Source organism: Lepus europaeus, chromosome Y (genome assembly GCF_033115175.1).
Source record: "Lepus europaeus isolate LE1 chromosome Y, mLepTim1.pri, whole genome shotgun sequence".
Taxonomy (NCBI): domain Eukaryota; kingdom Metazoa; phylum Chordata; class Mammalia; order Lagomorpha; family Leporidae; genus Lepus; species Lepus europaeus.
The window spans coordinates 32,611,175-32,619,690 of record NC_084851.1 but is presented as its reverse complement, the minus strand read 5'-3'; the positions used below and the strand labels follow the sequence as shown (position 1 = coordinate 32,619,690).

Here is an 8,516-nt window from a genome sequence, read left to right as displayed (position 1 = left end):
CACCACACTGCCACAGGTGTAGCACTTTCCTTGATCCCTTATGACCCCGGGTTGGGGGAGACTGGCGCCGGAGACCCCCGGCACCCTGGGCCTTCCATGCTCGCAGCGACTTCCCATCCCTGGAGCCACCCCTGGGCAGCTGTGTAGCGGCAGTCCGGCGTCTCCCCAGGTGTGCAGTGGGGCCTGAGCTGTCACTAGGGAGATTGTGGGTTCCATGTATTGGGTTCACGCAGGCCTGGAGCTGTCCTAATGCGGCCCTTGGTTCCTCCTTCCTTCCCTGTGAGGACTTGATTCCCCCCAGTTTTCTAAATACGTGTGCAGCAGGGTCTTGTCCACGATGCTGACCTCTTTGCTTAGCTGTTCCTAGAGGGGTCTCTGTTTTCTGTTTCCAGTAACCTAGTAACGTAGATTAGGTAAGATAAAAACAGAAATATTGTGTGACTCTGGGTTTTCATCCAGGTTTTAGAGAGGCAGGAGGACGTGTAATTTGACACTTGGGTATCATCTTAGTACATACAGGCTCCCTTGACAGGCTGTCGTCTATATTAACACTTTCAAAATAGAGATTTTGGCTACTTAAATTTATGAGTGTTTTAAAAATTTTGTTCCAAAAAAAGCCTTTCCAATCCCAAAGATATGTCTAGTTTACTGTTATTTTGAATTTATGTTTTCATAGAGGAGCCCATTTCTTTTTTGATTGTTTTAATGTTTTCAAGATTCTTAGAATATACTTGACAGAATTTAGTATGTTCAAGATATGAAACCTGATGTTTTATATGTGAGGGGATTTTCAAAAGTTATGGAAAATTTAAATTCTAATCTTATTTTTTCATAAACTTTTTGGAATCCTCTTGTACATATACACGAATCATGATGAAATGATCAGGACATATCCATCACCTTGCATTGTTACATTTTTAAAGAATACATAAGATATTAGCAAGTTGTGAGTATGTAATAGAGTATTCTTTTAAATACTGTGTGGAATATTTTAAATACTATGTTTAAGACCTTGAATTAATTTATCTCATAACTGCAAATGTTTTCCCATTTCCTTTGCTCTGATCCCCTGACAACCACCACTTTTTTCTGTGATTTTCTTAGATTCCACACACAATTGAGATTGTGTGGCATTTGTCTTTAAGGGCTGCAACAGCTGGAGCTGGGCCTATCTGAATCCAGGATCCAGGAGCTTCTTCAGGTCTCCCCACTGGGTGCAGAGGCCCAAGCACTTGGGCCATCTTCCACTGCCTTCCCAGGCCTTTATTCAGAGAGCTTGATCAGAAGAGGGGCAGCTGGGATTTGAACTAGTGCCCATGTTGGTGCTGCAGCCAGAGGCTTAATCTACTACCCCACAGCATAGGGCCCTTTCTCATAAGTAAATTGATCTTTACAAAAAAAAAAATGAAGCTTTCTCATGAAAACAAAAAACAACTAATGCCTTACCCTGGGCTGGCATTCTGGCACAGCATGTTAAGCTTCTGCTTTCAATATAGCATCCTTATCAGAGTACCAATTCAAACCCAGATGCTCTGCTTTTGATCCAGTTTTCTGCTGATGTACCTTGGAAAGTAGCACAATATGGCTTTGTATTTTAGTAATTGCCACTGATGTGGAAGACTGTTGAAATTCTGTTCCTGTCTCCAGGCTGGCCCAGCCCTAGCTATTACTGTGAGTCAGGGAATGAACAACTGTGTAGAAGCGCTCTCTCTCTCTCTCTCTCTCTGTGTGTGTGTGTGTATGTGTTTTCCTCCCCTTCAAATAATAATTATTTTAAAAAAGCAAAACACCACCTATCTGCTTCCTCAGAGTTACACTTCATCCTGAAATAGGCATGTGTCCTCATAATTACTCTGCATGTTTAATTTAACTAAATAGGTATAACTAACTTGTATTAGTTATTTATTGCTGTGTAGCAGTCTTCCCCAAAACATAGCAACTGTTTGCTACCCTACACTGTTTCTGAGAGTTAGGGATGGATGAGTGGCTGGGAGGGTTGAATGGTTGACTCTGGCCCTGGGTCTACAGAGGTCACTTCTATTTACTAACTTTCCAGCTGACAGAAATGCCCCATCCCTCATCAAGTTATCATCAGCACAACTGCCTGGATATCTTCAAAACAGGGTACTTGGTCATCCCATAACAAGTCATCTCAGAGACAGTGCAACTGAGCACCAAAGATAGAAGCTATCATTTTATTATATCAAATCCTGAAGTGACAGGCAAATATTTTGCATGTGGGAAGGAACTAGAAAACCTAAACACCAGCAAGGAGGGTTCTTTGGGAGTCACTGTGTAGCTGTTGATTTTGTTATTAGAATCAAATTTTCTAAAGATATGTTTCTATGAAATCAAGATAATTCGTTTTTACTGCTGTGTCATATCCTATTGTATGAATAGACCTAGGTTAGGTATTCTGTCTGTATTGACTGATTTGACAGTGGTTTCTAATATTTGCAATTATAAATAGTATTGCAATAAACAGATTTGTGTTGTGAAAGGAATCTTCTAGAATTGAAAATTTTAAGTGTTTTAGTATGCCAGTTTTCAACATTACAACAACTATCAAATTTTACTTCAGAAAAACTAAATCACCAAAATTATGTATGAATTTCAGTTCCTTCAAACTATTACCATATTTGCATTTATTCCTATACTTTGCCAACTTATGTGTGATAGAGTGTCCTATTTCAGGTGGTATTTTCAAGATCACATATCTTGGAATATATTTATGGTATGCTGATCTTGTTCTCTGAAGATGAGGGTTTTTGTTAGTCTCATGTATGTTTTTCTACTTTTTTTTACTGGTATGGATGGGTTCCTTGGGATATTAATTTTTCCATGTTGTATCTCCTAATTACTCTGATTTTTCTGTTTATCTGTTTTTGGTGTTTTTACTTACATCTTTTTAAATTTAGTATAATCAATCCCATCTTTCTCTCATGACTTGTATTGTGTTCCTTAAGAAATTGTCTGAATCTGAGAAAATATAGATATTTTTCTTCCATAGATACCCCATACTTTTTTCTTATTTTCTCCTAAAATGTGAACCAGGAATATAATTTTCTAAGAACACTTGATTTTCTCAAAAATATTTGTTGAGTTTATAGTGTTTCCCCCTTATTTTTCCAATATTTTATTATGAAAATTTAATATATAGAAGCCAAGTATCTTTATATACAGAATATTGATTCAGCATATAATTAGTAAAGATCTCATCAGTTTGTACCCACGCAGAAACACAAAGTGTAAAAATACTGTTTCAGTACTAGTTATAGCATCACTGCACATTAGACAACACATTAAAGACAGATCCCACATGGGATGTAAGTACAGAGTGACTCCTGTTGCTGATTTAACAATTTGACACTCCTGTTCATGGCGTCAGTAATTTCCCTACACTCTAGTCATTAGTTGCCAGGACTATGGAAGCCCTTAGTGTTCGCCAACTTTGATCTTATTCTGATAGGGTCATAGTCAAAGTGGAAGTTCTCTCCTCCCTTCAGAGAAAGGTACCTCCTTCTTTGATGGCCCTGTTCTTTCCACTGGGATCTCACTCACTGAGATCTTTCATTTAGGTCTTCTTCTTTTTTTTTTCTTTCCCATGGTATCTTGGCTTTCCATGCCAACAATACTCTCATGGGCTTTTTAGCCAGATTTGAATGCCTTAAGGGCTGATTCTGAGGCCAGAGTGCTGTTTAGGACATCTGCCATTCTATGAGTCTGCTGTGTATCCCACTTCCCATGTTGGATCTTTCTCTCCCTTTTTGATTCTATCAGTTAGTATTAGCAGACAGTAGTCTTGTTTGTGTGATCCCTTTGACTCTTAGACCTATCAGAGTCATCAATTGTGAACTGAAATTGATCACTTGGACTAGTGAGTTGGCATTGGTACATGCCACATTGATGTGATTATATTGGAATCCCCTGGCACATTTCTAACTCCACCATTTGGGGCAAGTCCGATTGAGCATGTCCCAAATTGTGCATCTTCTCCCTCTCTTTTTCCACTCTGAAATTTAACAGGGATCACTTTTCAGTTAAAATTTAAACACCTACGAATAATTGTGTGTTAATTACAGAGTTCAACCACTAGTACTAGAACTTCTGTATATAAAGATAATTTGAAATGAAAAAAAAAAAAAACCCTGGTGTTAAATTGGAAATGGCATAGAAAATTAATTAAAATATATTATGTAGGATCTCTGTCTTTAATGTGCTGTACACTCTTATTTAATGCTATAACTAGTACTCCAACAGTATTTTTTTTTCGCTTTGTGTTGCTATATGGGGGCAAGCTGTTGAAATCTTTACCTAATATATACTAAACTGATCTTCTGTATATAAAGAGAATTGAAAATGAATCTTGATGTGATTGGAAGGGGAGAGGGAGCGAGAAAGGGGAGGGTTGTGGGTGGCATGGAAGTTTTGGGAAGGAGGAAGCCATTGTAACCCATAAGCTGTACTTTGGAAATTTATATTCATTAAATAAAAGTTTAACAATAATAAAAAAAGGAAAAAAAAGAAACCAAATATCATACAGTGATATTCTGCATATAAGCCATGTAGATTTAGTAATTTCTAACATTTTGTTGTGCATCAATTGGTGTGTGGGTACATTTTTTACTGAACTATTTGCAAATAAAATGCAAGCATCATGGCATGTCACTCCTCAGTATATCATTATGCATATTAAAATATGGAAGTCTCTTATGTAAACACAATATTGTTATTACACCTGAAACACTAGCAGTAATTTACAGATTTTCCCCACTGTCACAAAAATGTTGTTTTAATTATTTTAAGGGCCAAAATTGATGCCTTTGTAGAATGTATCATATTGAGTTTTGCCTGAGTATTTCCTAATGTTATCAATTAATGATAGGTTAACCTCATATTTCCTGAAAATTTTGAAGTTATATCTAGAGGCTTAGTTTCAAGTAAAATATATTTTGGCTCAGTCCCCACTGAAAGTTTAATAGCCTCTTTGTCATGTACCACGTCCCTGTATGTACTTGGGCTGTTTCCGAGCATCCTACTCTGTCTCACGAAAGAGCTCTGTAACCCCGCACTACACCACATGGCCCTAATTTCTGTAATGCTACTAGAACAGGGGTCTGTAAGACCTTGATCTTTGTCCTTATACTTATTGTCCTGCTTAGTTTTGCAGTTTTAATGAGCTTATCAACATATTTCAGAAATCCTTGTGGGATTCTAAGTAGAATTACATTAAATTTATTGAGTATAGATTAATTAATTGCTGCATTATCTTTTCCCCATGAATGTACTAAATTTCTCCATTTGTTTCCATCTTCTTTTATGTCCTACTGAAATGGTTTGTAATGATATTTTTCAAAAAGATTTTCTCATAAATTTCTTATGAGGTACCTCATAGTTCTTATTGTTACTGTAAGTGGGATTATATTAAATTGTACTTTCTAGCTGATTGTTTGTTGTATAGGCACATAACTGCTTTGTATATTAACCTTATTTGTATATTAATCTGCAAATATACTTTTTATAATTTCTAATCTTTGTATCATATACTATTCTTTTTGTAAAGCTTTTTGAGGCAATATTGTTTAAATATTATGATAGCGATCATTTTTGTCTATGTCTTTCCTTTAAAAGGAAAAGGTGAGGCTTTCAAAAAGTTCATGTAAAGTGCATGCTATGCAAATATTATTCATAGATTTCAAGAAATGTTAGCACTAGATTAACAGATATTTTAATTCTGTTTTCCCATAAAGTGCCTTGAAGTGCCTCTTATGTCCCATGCTTCATTACTGAGCATGATGCACAGGGCAGGTGTTGTATTTCCCTTCCTATTCCTAAATGTAGAGATCCTCAGTTATTGTTAGTCAATTAGCATAAAGAAAAAAAACTCTTTGGCAGTTTCTAGTAACATTAAACACAGGCTTACTTCATGAGACTCCTAGGTGTATGCAGAGAAGTAGAGGTCTGAGTCTACTTAAAGACCTAACTGGAAGGTTCATAGCTTATTCATAATTGTAGAACTACCTAAAACTACCATTTTTTTTTCAAAATAGAAACAACCCAAAAGATCACTGAGGGAGAATAGGTAAACAAAGTATTAAGTCATTGGAACATGGCACAACAAATTTCATTGTCCTGAACAATGCAATTCAATGTTTCTTTTGTATAAGTATATGAAAGATAAATTTCATCTATAGAATCCTAATTTCCATGTGTATAATTCTGGAATGACCCGTACCCTTAACATGTGAAGATGCCAACTCTGGTCCTCTGGCTACAGTCCTTGATGAGGAAAGACCCCAAGTGGTGTGAGCTGATGTACATAGGGTGATTTCTGTCCTCTATCTATTTACTGTTGACACTGCTTACATTTTAAGTTTTTGGTGTTCTGAGGTTTGAGCACAATGTGCCTAGGTGTAGATTATTTTTGCATCCTACTTGAGATAATTTGTGCTCTCTGAATGTGATAATCCTACATCCATCATCAATTCTAGATCATCCTCAGCTGTCACCTAAGCCACTGCTGCCTAGTGTCTCCTTATGCATCTCCAATAAGATTAACTTCAGATTTCTTGTTATTTACTTCAGGACCCTGAACAATTTGTTTATATTTTCTTCTCTTTATCTTTGGTGTATTCTATATAATTTCTTCAGATGCATCTTGTACTGGCCCAATTCTCTGTTCAGCTCTGTGCACTGTCCTATTTAATCTATTCAATAATTTTCTATTTAATTGACTATATTTCATCTCTAGAAATTTTGTTCTATTTCTTTAAAATGTACAAGCTTGCTTTTCTATGGTATCATGTAATAATTTTATTGTGGCTTGTACTTCCTTTATTTATGTAATTAAAAGGCAATAAAATTTTCAAAAGTTATAATACATGGTGCTCATGCCCTCAAAGTATCATTGCCTGAAGTGCTTCCTCTTTTTTTTTTTGAAGCTCAAGGTCTATCATAAAGATGTTTAAGTTTTTAACTAGCTGCTTAATCCAATCTTTTATTTTTAGAACAATACATGCTGTAATAGACACCATTGATATATGCCCATTCACAGAGGTGAAGTAAACCTCCAGATTAAATTACTAGAACTAAAATTGCTGAGTTAAAGAGCATAGGCATTCGTAATTCTGATGTATAAAGTCATACTGCCTTTTGTAGATATGATAGTTGGAACTGGCTACTCCAGTTTGCTGGGTTTGCTTACAATGGTTTGTTTCTCCAGTCAGCCCTGCCAACATGATCTTTTCAGACGTTTAGGAAATTTACCAATATGAGAAGTAAAAATGATGATTGCTAATTTTTTGGTTTTTTATTTCTGCAAGTGAGATTGATCTGTTCATAAATCTAAAGATATTTGTCCTTTAAACAGTCATACATATGATGTATATACATATTCTTGTCCATTTTTTCTGTTTGGTTTTTAGATTTTTACATTGATTTGTAGCAGTTTCTTATGTAATGAAGTAAGTTCACCCATTATCTAGAGGATAAACTGTATGATTCATATCTTATAAATATTTAAGATTATTTTTTTGCAGCTGCTTTGAACTTTAGTTGAGAAAACCAGAAGCTTAATAGTATCAAAATGGCACACAGGGTGGCCTCTTAGACTAGGCCTTGGGCTGCCGCGGCTGCAGGAGGAATGGGCTCAGTGGTTAGGCGCCTGCAGCGGGCCAGGCTACCTGGGGCCCCTGCCTTCTGCCCAGCCCCACACCATGGCGGAGCCCGCCCACAGCCCTGCGCTCAGTAGGCAGCTAGCTCAGCAGTGGCCTCTCAGAGATCTGGCACAGGGCCGACCGCTGGCGCGTGTCCCTGGACGGGAACCACTTCACCCCCGGGAGCTGAAGGTCAAGACCGAGGACAGCGTGGTGGAGATCACGGGCAAACACGAAGAGCGACTGGAGCACGGCTACCTCGCCCGCTGTTCCACCCGGAAGTACACGCTGCCCCCAGTGTGGACCCCCACGCTGGTCTCCTCCTCCCGATCCCCTGAGGGTGCGCTCCCCATGGAAGCGCTGCTGCCCAAGCATGCCACGCAGTCACACAGATCGCCATCCCGGTCACCTTCCAGGCCTGCGCCCAGATCTGCGCCCAGACGCCGGGAAGTTGCAGCAGCCTGCGGCCAAATAGAGCTTCCTCCTGCGTTGTCCAGCCCCCAGCACCCCCCTGTACGCCCTTTTGATACTGTTAAGCTTCTGCTGTTCACAAATAAAGATCTAAGCAGCTGCAAAAAAAAATTCCTTATGATGCATTGTGTGTTAAAATGTTTACTTCTGTGAATTTAAATATTTCAGTCTTTGAGTCTGTTGGATTTACTGGCACATTTGAAGTGGCTTTATCTCACTGAAACATAGTATTTTATGATTTATTCAAGCTGTGTGTTATTTTACCTGCCTCAACTGTGTGGTTTAAACACCTCCTCCCTCTAGGTGGCTAGTCCATTTCCTTTAACATTTCTTGAAAGCCATCTCAATTAATTTGAAATCCCACAACTATTGTACACCAAATTCTAGGAA

General features: G+C 37.9%; 1 pseudogene; it reads left to right on the top strand.

The window, feature by feature from the left end:
- The first annotated feature begins 5,591 nt into the window (after positions 1-5,591).
- On the top strand, positions 5,592-8,130 carry LOC133754198 (heat shock protein beta-1-like; annotated as a pseudogene).
- The last annotated feature ends 386 nt before the right edge of the window (positions 8,131-8,516 follow it).